This window comes from Platalea leucorodia (genome assembly GCF_965183815.1).
Source record: "Platalea leucorodia genome assembly, chromosome: 6".
In the NCBI taxonomy this organism is placed as follows: domain Eukaryota; kingdom Metazoa; phylum Chordata; class Aves; order Pelecaniformes; family Threskiornithidae; genus Platalea; species Platalea leucorodia.
The window spans coordinates 31636356-31649431 of NC_138828.1; positions in this window are offsets into that span (position 1 = coordinate 31636356).

A 13076-nucleotide genomic window follows, 5' to 3' on the forward strand; every position below is an offset into this window, starting at 1 on the left:
TTTATTGCCAAATTAGGTAATAAATTTGATCAGCAAATTATCCAGGTAGGTATCGATTGCAGAAAGGAGGATCCTCTTCTCTGTCTGTCCTGTGGTGTGTCCCGCCTACTGCTGATCCTCGGTGCTTCAGAAGAAGGCGAAGAAGTCACCAAAAAAATCTGGCCAACCTTGTACTGAGGGAAGCAGTCCCTTCCTGGATTCAGCAGGCAAGCGGCTGAAGCCCTGAAGCGTGTGATTTGTATACAGTCATTATTGTAGTGCAGAGCTGCACGTGTTATCGGGACATCACATAAATGAGAGATCATCTGCCTCCCTGGGGAGGGGGAAGTAACCTTCCGAGGAGGTTGCCTGAGGAGAAGGTAATTTGTTTATCTGTCACTTGGCAGTTTATTGGTTTCAGTACATATTTAATAAGCTTTACACTTGGACTGCATTTTTCTAAAATGAGAAGAAAGTGCACTCTGAAGGGAATATGAGGCTGACACTGTGGCTGAGCTTAAACGAGGCTGCAGAGCTGATGTTTAGGCAAAAGACTGAGGAAGCCCTGCAGCCATGGACCAGGGTGCCAGAGAAAGGGAAGGAATGAGGAGTGGGGCTGGCAGGAGAGCCTGGGGTTTTTATTTCATTCCATTCTCAAGGTAGATAGGAGAAGAGGCGGTGGTGGCAGCGCTGGAGGAGATCTGAGCAAGAGGTCTCCTCTTGCTGCAAGACTGAGACGACAAGATACAGAAGCTATACGATGTACCTTGGCTTTGGGTAGACAATGACAGAAACTATTTAGGCTGATAAAACTCACCTTAGACTAGATGTTCACTTAAAGATGATGGTAGAGTTCAGGCTGTGACCTGAAGGCAGTCATGCATAAAAGAAGAGTAGGGAACAACAGGGGAAATAAAGTTTGGGAGCGCAGACCCGTGATAAGGAGCGGGCTGAGGCTTACAGCCCTGGCAGAGGAAGAAGCACAGATTGCAGAATTGAAGGCTGAAGAGTTGAATCAGTTCAGCTTAAATGCAAGGATGCCTGTAACTGAGGGGTTGGGACCTGATACAGGGAGTTGCCACGAAGTCAGCTGCGATGACTAGCCAAAGCCTGGGATCTCTACAGGATAAAAGGGCAGGAATTATAAGGACTTTAAATCTCAACTAAACTTGTAAGGCATGCCTTGCAAACTAACCAGGTAACGGACACCTCAAACAGAGACAAATAAAAAGCTAACAAGGAATGGGAAAATGACCTGTCAGCCAAGTAAGTTGGGGATGGCCAGTAAAGTCCAGGAATACAGTGAAAATTGGCACGAGTCCAGCTATGTTGTCTTTGCTGATCATGGTTGAAAAGAAGCAGAAAATTCTTCCAGACACTTGAATAGGAAGAGCAAGGTATAAATAAGTGGGAAATGATGCAATGAGGGTAAGGGAGAGATTTAAAGTAGATGTATTGGCTAAAGGACCATGGAAGGAAAGCCAAGAATGAGACTTAGGGTATGGAAACAAGAACTACAGGAATAGAGACAGAAGCAAATTCAGAGTTTAATGCACTTATTCCAGGAAAATGCAATAGTTCCTTTCCTACAGTTGCAACAGAAAATACCACATTTGCTTACTCGTCAAATAGCAATGCTCTTTAACAGCTCTCTGAATGGGTGGTATATTTTGAAAATATACTTGGAGAATATATAAGTACAGAAGTATATATAAATAAGGAGCAACCGCAGGGCCATTGGTCTGAGCGTAATCATATGCAAAGATTTACAGTAAATCTTGAAGGAACCACTGACCAAAATGCGTGTGAGAGGGGCTGTTTGCTACAGTGCTGTGTGGCGAATAGCAATAAGTTACGGATGTCAGGAATGTGTACATGAAAGTTAAGGTGGAAAGGAGCCAGCTGAAGGGAAGAGCACAACTCTCGGTGTTGGGAGAGGAAGTGCTGGGTGGTGAGAAGGTTCCTCAGAGGCAGCAGATAGAAATTCAGCTAAACAAGAAATGCTTGTGGCATCGTAAGTTGTTGCCCGTGTGTCCAGGCAGCTGCTGCTCACGAAAACCAGAATAAAACTTGATGAATTCCACGGGCACTTGTCCTGAGCGCAGGAGCATCACCAGCAGGTCACTGGCTTCAGCTTTTTGTTCCTCCTAACAGAGTTAGGAGTGTTCCTTGGGGATAGGTGGTGTTAGGGAAACACTAATATTTGCAGGGAGAGGGTGACTTGGCAGGAGAATAAGACAATTGTTTGTTTGTTTGTTTTAGGAGATGAGGAAATAATATTGGTAACAAAAGCTTTTACGTACGTAGTGAGAAGCACTGACGTTGCCCCAGAAGCAGGCTGGCATCAGTAAGTGACAGCACTGATCCTTCCTGAGGAGCTGGTGGGGAAAAGCAGCAGAGGGATCAGCTCTGGATGGGGGGAGAAGGGGGGCTTCTCCTGGTCTTTTCCGCCTCCATGTGGCTATTTTAGTTACAGTGGAGAAAAAAATAATGGTCAGTTTTGCCTTCGCTATCTCCCAGCAAAGAGTTTCTCTTGGCCCTTTCACCTCCACAGCTTTTTCTTATAAGGAGTGATTCATGCGTGTGCTTTCGTATGGAAATAGATTTGCAAGACTTGCCAAACAACGCACCTCTTAAAAGCACAGCTGGGTGCTGACACGGCAGTGTTTCCCTCAGTCCAGAAAGCTACATCCAGAAATAACCTCCCGTCTCCAAAGCTCGATGACTCACGTGGGCTTTGGGGAGGGTGCAGGGATTCCCGTCCCCAGAAAGCCCCGCCGCTGCCTGCCGGGGAGCAGCGCTGAGCTGTCAGAGCCCGTGCAAGGAGAGGCCGTCCGGCTCCTGAGGCAGAGCAAATGGCTTTTGTGGGGGCCAAGAGTGAGAGGAGATGGGCAACAAGGGACCGGGGCAGGGACCTGAGGACAGGGACTGAAGCAATGCTGGTGGGGCTGCCCACCCTGAGCGCTAAAGACACCTTTTCTTCCCCAAAGTGGGAAGAAGATGCCCCGGCTGTGCCCAGGGAGCGGGCTTTCTGCTTCCCGTGCCCGGGAAGGGCTGGGGCACGAGTCTGCAAAACTCCTTGCCAGAAACATGGGCGAGAGCTGCCCGGCGCTCCCAAAGGGGTGTAAAAGCAGGCGTGCCCGGCTCGGGCTCCCTGGGGATGTGTTGCTTCAGCTTCCCGAAGGGGAAAGCAGGGAAAGATGCCTGTGCTTGCGGTCCTGATTCACCCAGCTTCCCGGCCACGGTTCCCGCAGTGGCTGGGCTGGCGGCTCCTAAATGACGTGTTTTCTGTTAAACCATCTAAGCCATCACGTGGCCTGTTCGAAGCTCAAGGGGGTTTATCCCTGTGAAAGACTACCTCTGTGGTGGTCTTCTGTAATAATGAAAATATGTGCTATGCGATCTACAGTAAATTATTCTGAGTATTAAGACGTAGACAGCCATTAAGATAAAGGTATCCACGCAGTAGTTACAGAGTATGCGGTTACTCTGCAGCACTCAGGATTTCTTGCTGGGCTGGTCTTTGGCGTCTTTGCTCCTGTGCCAGCCCTAGAGTATGAAGATTTAGGTAAAACTATCCATGGAAATACTTTATCCTCTTCCTATGGGTTGTGCTTTTATTGTTGTTTTTAAGCACAGTTAACCCGACGTAACCTTTGTATCTAGTGTGTCGAAATTACTCCCAGCTCCTCACAGCTTAATCAGGAGTGCGAATGTAGCATCAGCACAGGCTCTGCCTGCAAGGACACAAAGAGAGAGAGAGAGAGAGATGTTAACTAACAACATGGGTGTTGTTGGGAAAGAATATGATCTTTTTTCGGCATTTTAGATTGGCCTTGCCCGGTTACCCCACAGGCGTCGAGAGACGAGATACAAAAGTGGGACGCTGCCATGTCTGCCTTTTTCCCTCCCGCTCCCTGTGTCCACATGTCTAATCTGACCCTTCCTCCAGGCTTCTTCGCTGCACTTTCCTAGAAAGACAGAGAGACTTTCTACCCCCACCCCGGGAAGGCTGAAGCATGGAGGGGACACAGCTATAGCTTAAAACCAGCAGCGAAAACCTCTTAGCCCGAGTGCGCAAGAACCAGCACCGACAGCACCTGCAGCCCGAACCCGCTGCTGGCACCAGTGGGTGCAAACCCTGCGGCACCGGCTCCGTGGGGGCCGGGGCTGGGAGGGATAGCTGCGGCTCACCAAGCCAGAATTTCTCAGGAACCAGAGCACAGTCCAGCAAACAGCACTTTTGAGGTAAAAAGTGTGTGTCTGGGTTATTTTTCTTGCTGTTCCTGGCCTGGCAGCCTTGCCTGCCCATACTTCGCTTCCTTCACCTGAAGCAATAGGCTGGAGATGACTCGGCGGACGTGGGGATGTGCTACGGAGGAGCTGAAGCCAGCAGCTGGGCCGGGAGCTCGCCGGCTCACAGCGCGCTGCACGTATTTGCAGAAAACCCAGTCCTGCAGGAGCCTGGCAGAGCTGCTGCCCAGTCAGTCACTGGGATTTACAGCAGGGTGACGAGAGCATTTTCATTAAGGTGACAATATTCTACACAGTTCGGCACACTTTGCCAAACCATTATTAGGAGAAGAGAGCGATACAGCCCGGAGCAGCAGGACAAAAGGATATCTGGGCCATTTAGAGCTGGTAGGGAATTTTAGGTAATATTATTAACTGTGTAATGCTTTTCTAGTGAAGCTTGTGGAGGAAAACCTTGGTATCTAATGGAATAACTGTCAGTATTTCCTGGCTTAGAAATATTTCCAGTCTTCTGCAGTATCACATGTACTGGAGAGGTCTCGGGTATTGCCTGTTTGCAGGGGCAGCGAAAGGCCAAGGCTGGGGGAGTGGAAGGAAAGGAGAGAGGAATGGGAGAAAGTATGATTTTAAGAGCAGAATATACATTTTTTCCAAAACTCCGTTTTATTTTTTTTCTTACTATCGCCAAGATTAATTAGGGATAAAAATCCCTGAAATATGGATCATTTGAAAGAGATCAGCTGGGAACAAAGCTTTAGCAAAATTGTCAAAAGACTAAACACATCATTTATCTCTGCGCCACAGCTGAGGTGCAATGAAGAATATATTCTGCTGAGCACTGAAAATTAAATTAAGTTATGCTCATGTGAGCATTTGTGTGTTGTTAGAATAAAACCCTGGGGCTTTGCAATTGGCTCGGGCACTAAACCCTTTGGGACGGCTGTTGCGGGGTGGGCTTGCCCGGTTAGAGGCGGGCTGCTGCTCCATCGGTGGGTCGCAGCAACGACACCCACAATGGCTGCTGGGGACCGTGGGATGCAATGGCTTGAAAATTACAGATGAAAAGCTCGGTGGGAAGCTGCGTGCTGCTGTTGGATGTGACGGTTTCCTAGAGCCGGCAGCATGCCACACCGCTTCCCCAGGGAGCTCTCTTGCCTTCCCTCCTTTCCTGCGGTTTCCCCAGCAGGATACACGAGTCCTCCTCAACGCAAAGAAAACAAGGGGGGAAAAAACCCAGCGTGAAACATGTGTGACCTCTCTTTCCATCCTGTAAAACTCCTTGATGTTACGCAGGATGGCACAGGCAGTCAGGAGTGATGGACTATGCAGGGAATAATTTATTTAAGAGACATAAGTCGTGCTCTAAATTCAACCCTGCTCTTTTCCACCCTATCCAAAGTCTTCTGCTGGTGCCTCAGCCTCCCAGGCCATCGGTGAGGACCTCGTCCTCTTTGAAAGCTGCCGCCACCCTGAGTAATGCGTGGGGTGGTTTGTGGGTGCATGGCTGCTTGCCGCCTGCCACAGCCCTCTCCCCTTTCCCTCCTAGAAAGCTGCATTTTCGGAGAGCTCAGCTCCAAACAAGGGAGGCTTGCCAGGTACATCCTTCAAGGGGGTCTCTGCGGACGCCTTCCCTGAACTGAATTGCAGCTCCTGAGAAGAAAGCGAGAATGGGAACTGCTTTCTTCTCCTCCATTTCCGTGCCAGGCGATTCATTCGAACATCCAGCAAAAATATTCAGAAAGGCCAAACTATTTACGCTCACAGCCCTTAACCTTGCTGCGTGGCAGGCAGGGATGCAGCCCCCTGGCCAGGAGCTCGCAGCGTGGTCGCCTTCCTCTGTGCAGGGGTTTGGAGCACCGGCGCCTGTGCATCACTGGGTAAGCAAAACCATGTTGCCATGGCGACAGCGAGGCAGTCTAAATATGGCCTGTGATGCCCAAAATCGCATGGGCGTTAACCACCAAAGTGCATGCGGGGTCCCTGCCGACACTAGAAACCTGCTGTCGGGGCTCGCCAGAAGAGAAGGTGTTTGCGCTGGTGGGTGAACCCCCTGAACCGGTGGCAGTGTTAATTACAGGTTGCTGACTTTTATCTTCCGCAGCGCCCCGGGCGCTCCCCAGGATGTGCAAGCTGGCTCCGGGACCCTGCGTGCCGCAGCTGATAAGAAGCTGGACTATTTATCTTACAAGCCCAGGGAAGGATTTGCAGCCTTTTCACTGCTTTACGTGGCTGGGTTCCTTCTCACTTAAAGCAACGTAGCTGTTCCAATGCTTATCTGTGAGGGGCTGAACAGAGGTAGGGCAATATTACACCTGATACAATTATCAGTCTTGTAATTACATGGAAAAGCCCCAGATGCCCTCTCAGGTTTAGCATACAAATCTAATAAGAGTCAGGCACAGGAGTATTATAGGCTAAGGAAACCTGTGTTTGCCAGACCTTTGCCTGCACCTTTCGGTGAGAGCTGCGGCGTGAAATGCAGCGATGTGTTTGAAGCCGCAGCGCTCGTCGTGCACGCGTCCATCGGTCTGTGTGAGGTAGTGACCCGCTGAGGAGAAACGGGAGGCTCACAGGCCAGGCAGCCCGTGGTCCCTGCGATGCTCATCCCTCCCGAGGACGGGGGCGGCGTTTGCTCGCAGGAGGTGAGCGCTTTCCTGCGCCGCCTGCCCATCCGCACAGCCTCCACGCTGAGCTGGAGGGTGTTGGAGTGGTGGGATGTGAGGCCGTGGTGCCCCCGGCTCCCTGTGGCAGCCTGGGCTTTCCCAGCTCTGTCCCGGCTGTGCCGTGCTGGGGAGAGATGCGTGAGGACCACACACCTGCTCTGCTGCTCCAGCACTCCCAAAGAGACTGGTTTCAATGAGAATTAGGAAAATAACCAGGACTTTTTGCTCCTAATGCTGTAAATCATAAAGATAGAAAACCATTGTTCTGGACTGGTTGGTGACACCCCCCTCCTCAGTGAGGGCAGCTTCTGGGCTCCCCCCCAGCTGATTTCAGTGTGAGGCTCCCTGCAGCATGGGGCAGGATATCAGGGTCCATCCCTCACCAACAAAAAGCTCCCCTCGGGTTTCGGAGCTGGCGAGGCAGCTCAGCGGGAGCCATGCGCACACCTCTGCAAGCCGTGGGAGATGCACGTGGTGTGAGACGGAGCTGGAGCACAGAGGGAGAGGGTGCGAGGTGAGGGTCCCCCTCGGCCTCACAGCAGGAGGAGGAGAAGGGAATACGGCAGAGGTCGCAGCTCCTGCTCAGCCTGCCTCCCAGAGCTTCCCAGCCTCTTGGAGCAGCCAAAACCTTCCTAATATCCAATTTCCTGAAAAAGGACAAATAATAGTTCATATTTGAGGTATGAAGCATGGCAGGGCGGGGGGACGGAAAGGCAAGGAGTGAAAAATGCGATGCCGCAAAACTTCCAGAAGCCGCTGCAGCTAATACACAGCAAACCTAGAAGCAAAGGCAGAGAGGGAGGAAGGACGCCTGTGGGGCAGCCGCTTGCTGGAAAAGCGGGGAAAGGGGGGCCAGGCACACCAATTCAGCAGATGAAAAAACATGTCTATACAGAGAGAGGCCAGCAACAGGAGTTACTGAGATGGTATAAGGCCATCGGAGACATCCTCCCTTGGCAGGTGCCCCTGTGCAGGACCGCCAGCTTCTGCACGGGGTCCGGTCCCCGGGTCAATCTGAGGTGTGCAGCCAAGCGTGGGGCACGTGGGGCCGGGGCTGAGCCGTAGCCGGTGGCATCCAAGCGGGCAGAGAGGAATTTGGTGGGAGGGAGGGAGGCTGGAGAATGGCACTGAGACTGCAACACCGCCCGGGAGCCACGCATCACCCTGGTTTCCATTTCACAATGGAGGCGAGGAGGTGTCTTTTGGAGCTTGGAGGTGGTTGTGCTTTTTAAATACGGAGTGAAATGTGAAAAGTAAAATTGTTCCCGGTCCTACACCCTCGGAATGATTTAACTTGGTATTTAAGCCTGCTTGTGTTTCCCTGCCCACCACGTTCTGGTTTTCTCTGTGCTTTTGTAAGCGGTGGGAAAGCAGTGCACTGCTAATTACAACCCAGGGCTGTTTGGATGCAGAATGGGGGAGGGAGGTGAAGAGAAATAAATAAATAAATGAATGAAAAGTCCCCCCATCACCATAAATCTGGGTCCTGCTCTTTGCAAAGCCCACCAGCGTGTTTCCAGGGAGACTGCAAGTTACTGGTAGCGATCTGTCGAAGCCTGGCTGGCTCAGGGTTTGGCTGCTGGTGGTGCTTGCTCTCCACCATTCACACTACTGAGACGAGCTGAAATCTGCTGGCGTTGGGGGTCTCGCTGCCACACTTTTGAGGGACGTCTGCATGGCTAAGGTGTCACGTCCACCCCAGCCCCATGGGTGTAAAAGTAGGTTTCAGGGGCTGGCACTGGCTGCAGGGCAGGACAGGCGGCTGCTGCCACAATGCCTGGGGAAGCACGGTGCGGTGCGCGGTACGTGCTCCGGCAGAGACGTTTGCTTTCATGATGACCATTTCCTAAAAGCTCATCTTTAAACTTCCAGGCGCTTGCGTTCACATGTTCTTGGACTGCACAGTCGTGTCCTTTGTTAAAAACAAATACAAAGGCACCGGGGTTGCCTCTGGGCAGGGGATGCAGGTCTCGATAACGGGAGTGTGAGGAGTGGGGAAGCAGTGGCGGACATGTGCATCGCTGGGACGCTCCTTTTCCCTCCTCCCCGTGCACCTCTGGTGCCTTGGCTGGTGGGGCCGGCAGGAGGGAGCTGGCAGCGGATGCAGGCAGGGGCTGGTGCTGCCCGCATGGTCCCTGCTGCCAGTCAATGAATTAATAAAGCTTTCTGGCCTCTTACCTGAGCCACTGTTTCAGTCAGTTTGTGCTCCCTGCGGCAAGTCGGCCATGACTGTTTTTATTCACTTTGCTTTCTGCCTCAAGGTCCCTCAGCAGGCTGCTTCAGCCCAACAAAAATTGTGCAAGCTATGCACAAAATGGGGCCACGAGCTTTTCCCCTGCCCAATGCTCCGGCTTCCAAATTTGGCCGGCTGAGCTCTCTGCATCGGCTCCTTGAACCCCTTGTCCTGGCATCGTTCAGAGCAGATGCGCGGTGGCCAGCTACCGGCAGGTTTTCTCCTCCTGGGGTGACGTTTTTTGCCTTGTTTCAGGTTTTGTGGGGATTTTGGGGGGGTGGTTTGGTTGGTTTGTTTTTTTGACAGCCCGAAGGGCAGGAGATGGTTTCAAATGAAAGCAAAGCTTTGCAGTGTGGCTCCTTGGACTGAGGCGGGTGGCCTGGCAAACCCTGCAGCAGCAGGGCAGCCTTTTGGGGGACGAATTAGGAAAAGACGACCAGAGAGAGCTCCGAGGCAGGAAGGCATGCGTCCTTAACATGCTCCTCCTGCAAGCTCCCCTGTCTTTCCTCAGGAGCCCCTGCTACGTAGACCAGCCGTGTGTCTGCCCATCCTGCCGGGGCTCTGCCCTGGCCCCTCCGCAGCCCCAATCCCCCGCACCCTCCCCGGCTGGGACACCCAGGAGACATCTGATTTAATTTAGCTGTTGAGCAGCTGGACCTCATGCTGGTGAAATCCATGAATTATTAATAAGAAAGCAGAGCTTCGTTAGGACACCCGCAGCCGTGCTGCTGCAGCCTTTCCCAGATGAAGTTAATTTCTGCAAAAATTTATGTGGGATTTTTTGGCTCCTTGGCTCCCGTCATGCCGTGCTTGCTTCTCCTGGCTCCTCCCTTCGGCTGGCGATGGCCTAACATAGTAACCAGAGAAATACCTAAGGATTAATTAATTTAATTCAGCCTCTTCTGAGATGGAGCCCTGGCAACTGCTCGCAGCACTTGTGAGCAAGGTAGCATTGGCACAAGTGGCCGGTGGATTGGGGGAGAACACGCGCTCCTTTCTGCGGGACGGCGTCTGCTCCCTGCTCGTCTGTCAGGGAGCACAGCCAGCCCTTCACAAGGCTTCTGGGACTAAGGGATTTATTATTCCACCCCCCTGCCCCCTGTGCCTGGTAGCTCTTGTGGAAGTAGTCCATTTCTTTAACAGGGAGTTGTACAAAAACTATGGTAGCTTTGGGAGCTGGCACAGCTTAGGGATGTACTGGAGGTGCCCGCTTCCATTTCTGCCTCCATGCTGGCTTCAGAGGCAGCCCAGGAGCTGGTACCCGGCTGCCTCCCGTGCCTCTGATGCCCTCTGAGACCTGATGTCTCCTAATGGCTGTATTCAGCACAGGGATGAGTTCTGACCGCAGTTGATGTAAATACCTGCTCTCATTTTAGTGATCGCCAAGGACCTCCCAGCACACGGGTGGACGAAGTGGATGCTTCCTAGCAACTGTTTGAAAGTTTTGCCTGGGTGCATTTCCCTGCAGGAACACGGAGGAGCCAACCTGTAGCCCTAAGGCATCCTCCCCATCCCTCCACATGGGAAGGGAAATCTCTTGCCTTCAGTTCATCTGTTTGGCCCGTAACAACAGCATTCCCACCTCCGATCTCTCCTCGTGTCGGCCTCTCCTCCCTGCAGCCACCGGCTGGCTGCTGCTGGGTCCCTGCCGCCGGGAGCTGCACGGCCACCCTGACAGCCCAGGGTGAAGCTGACAGTGAAGTTTCTGAGTGCTGCGCAATGAGTAAAATATGAAGAGGAAAAAAAAAAATCGGCCTGTGTTTGAAAATGAAGGTATTTGCTTGTTTGGTTGGTTTTTTTAATCTTCAGAAGAAAGACCATCAGGAAGTTGCTTCATAGATCGTTGCTTCTTCATCAGCATTTGTCTTTTCAGAGAAGAAAGGTGTTAGTGCAGAGAGATGAAAGTCGGTGCTTGGATTTTTCAGCTGGAGATGGAGGAGCAAAGAGCCCAAATCCCTCCAATCTTTGACACGTGCAGTTATCCTTTCCACAGCAGAAAATCATTTATGATCATTAATGTTGTTACTAATTACTTGTCTTCCATTAGGTATTAAAAATGTGCTTGGAGTTTGCCCTTCTGCAGTGTTCAACACAAGAAAACGTTACTTCTCGCTTTCCAGGCCCCCTCCTTCCCCATTCCCGGCAGCGCGGGTGAGGTTGCCCTCCCCTCAGCTGTGCCACTACGGGATCTGGTTTGAAGGGTTCCCACGCAGTCACACACACTGCGAACCCAACACCTCTTCTGCCGCTGCCTTCCTCCTCCCCCCACCTTCTCTCCCTTCCTCATCCTCCTGTCTCTGATCATCTGGTCCCGCAGGCCTCGCCGTGCAGGACAGACCACACACACACATCCAGCAGCATGATCTGGGCATTTCCAAGCAGTTAAATATTCCTGGGTTAATGTCCAAGAGAGAATTAATACTTAAAGGAAAACAAATTTGCCTTGAAACCTGCAGATTTATATTCTAGGGCATATGAAGAAACTCAGGGATTTAGCTAACGTGCATAAAAAAAAAAAAACAAACCAAAAAAAAACACAACAAGAAAAGAACCCCTGCTGCAAGCAGTATTAGCTGCCAAAGCCATAATTGTGCAAAACTGGAAATCCCTTGCTCAGCTGAACGTAGCACATTGGTATATCATCTTAAGTGAATTAGCTGGCATTGGAAAGCTAGTGTTTCTTATAAATAATAAACCAAAGATTTTTTTCAAGTCATCCTGACAGTTTTCTTGGAAATCTGCAAATGCAATACTTATGTTACCCAGCTGTGTCATCTGGATCAATGATTCCCATTCTGATGGGGAATTAGAAAAGGTAACAACTGTAAAGCAGTACAGTTCCTGTAGATTATAAAATACTGTCTCTAATGCAGAAATGGATCAGCTATGAAGTGATAATTTAAAAAACATTATACCTGTAATTTATGGATATGTTAATATTACATAGTAATTTCTTCTGCTATTTTGCTGCTTTTCTTGTTGTTGTTTGGCTTTTATTTTCCTTGTTGATCTTCTATGTGTAGAAAGGTTATTCATCTGTGTGCCCAAGAGCCGGGATGCTAGTGCACACCGTGGATGGGACTGCCTCGTCTGTGCTACGGGGATGATCCTAGTTGCCCCCGTAGACTTGGGTGCATTCATAAATGTTAAGAAGACTAGACCAAAAAAGGAGGCATGGCAGTGTGATTGCCGTGTTTACTGAGGGAAAACTGTTTGGTATTCTCATTCTTCCAAGTCTTTTTAGGCTGCAGTAGATAAGGAGCGAGGCCATTCTGTTAGCATGACTTTTCTTAATGGAGATCCCTCTACTTCTACCGCCCAGACCTTTGGTACTCTCAAGTCCCATCCGCAGTCACTGGGGGTTTCAAATTTCAACACATTGGGTAGAGACAAAATTGCCTAATCCACCTCCTTCTGTGTCAGTCTCGTGAAACCCAGACAAACGCCTTTGTAGCGACCGGGTAGTCAACTGGCACCCGTCCGACAGGCACAGCGGGAGGACTGTGCACACCAGCGGGAAAGTCCTGATCAAAGCCGTTTGGAAATATGTAGTGTCATTCCCGGCCTGGACATGGGAGGATTGGGTGTTACAGTGGGTGAATAGTTATGCCCTGGGAGCGATTTCTCATGAGCATGGCTGTAGTCTGGGCTCTGTGGTTAAAAGGTTTTACGTACAATATGCCATTATGAAGCCACTTTGCGTCAGCATCAAAGATGGAGGCCACTGGTGGTTTGATTCCCCTTCTCTGTCTGGTACGAGAAGTGTCCTCCAGGACATGCCCCATCCTGAGTAACTCCGTGAACCCATCCCTCATGTCTGCATGTCTCAAACCACAGATAACAGGGCTGAAGAAGGAGGCACAATAGAAAAACATCAAAAAGACCCATGGTGTGGGTTGGTCAGGCTCATCGGGTGGCTCTCTGATCTCCAGTCTTCTAATCAAGAG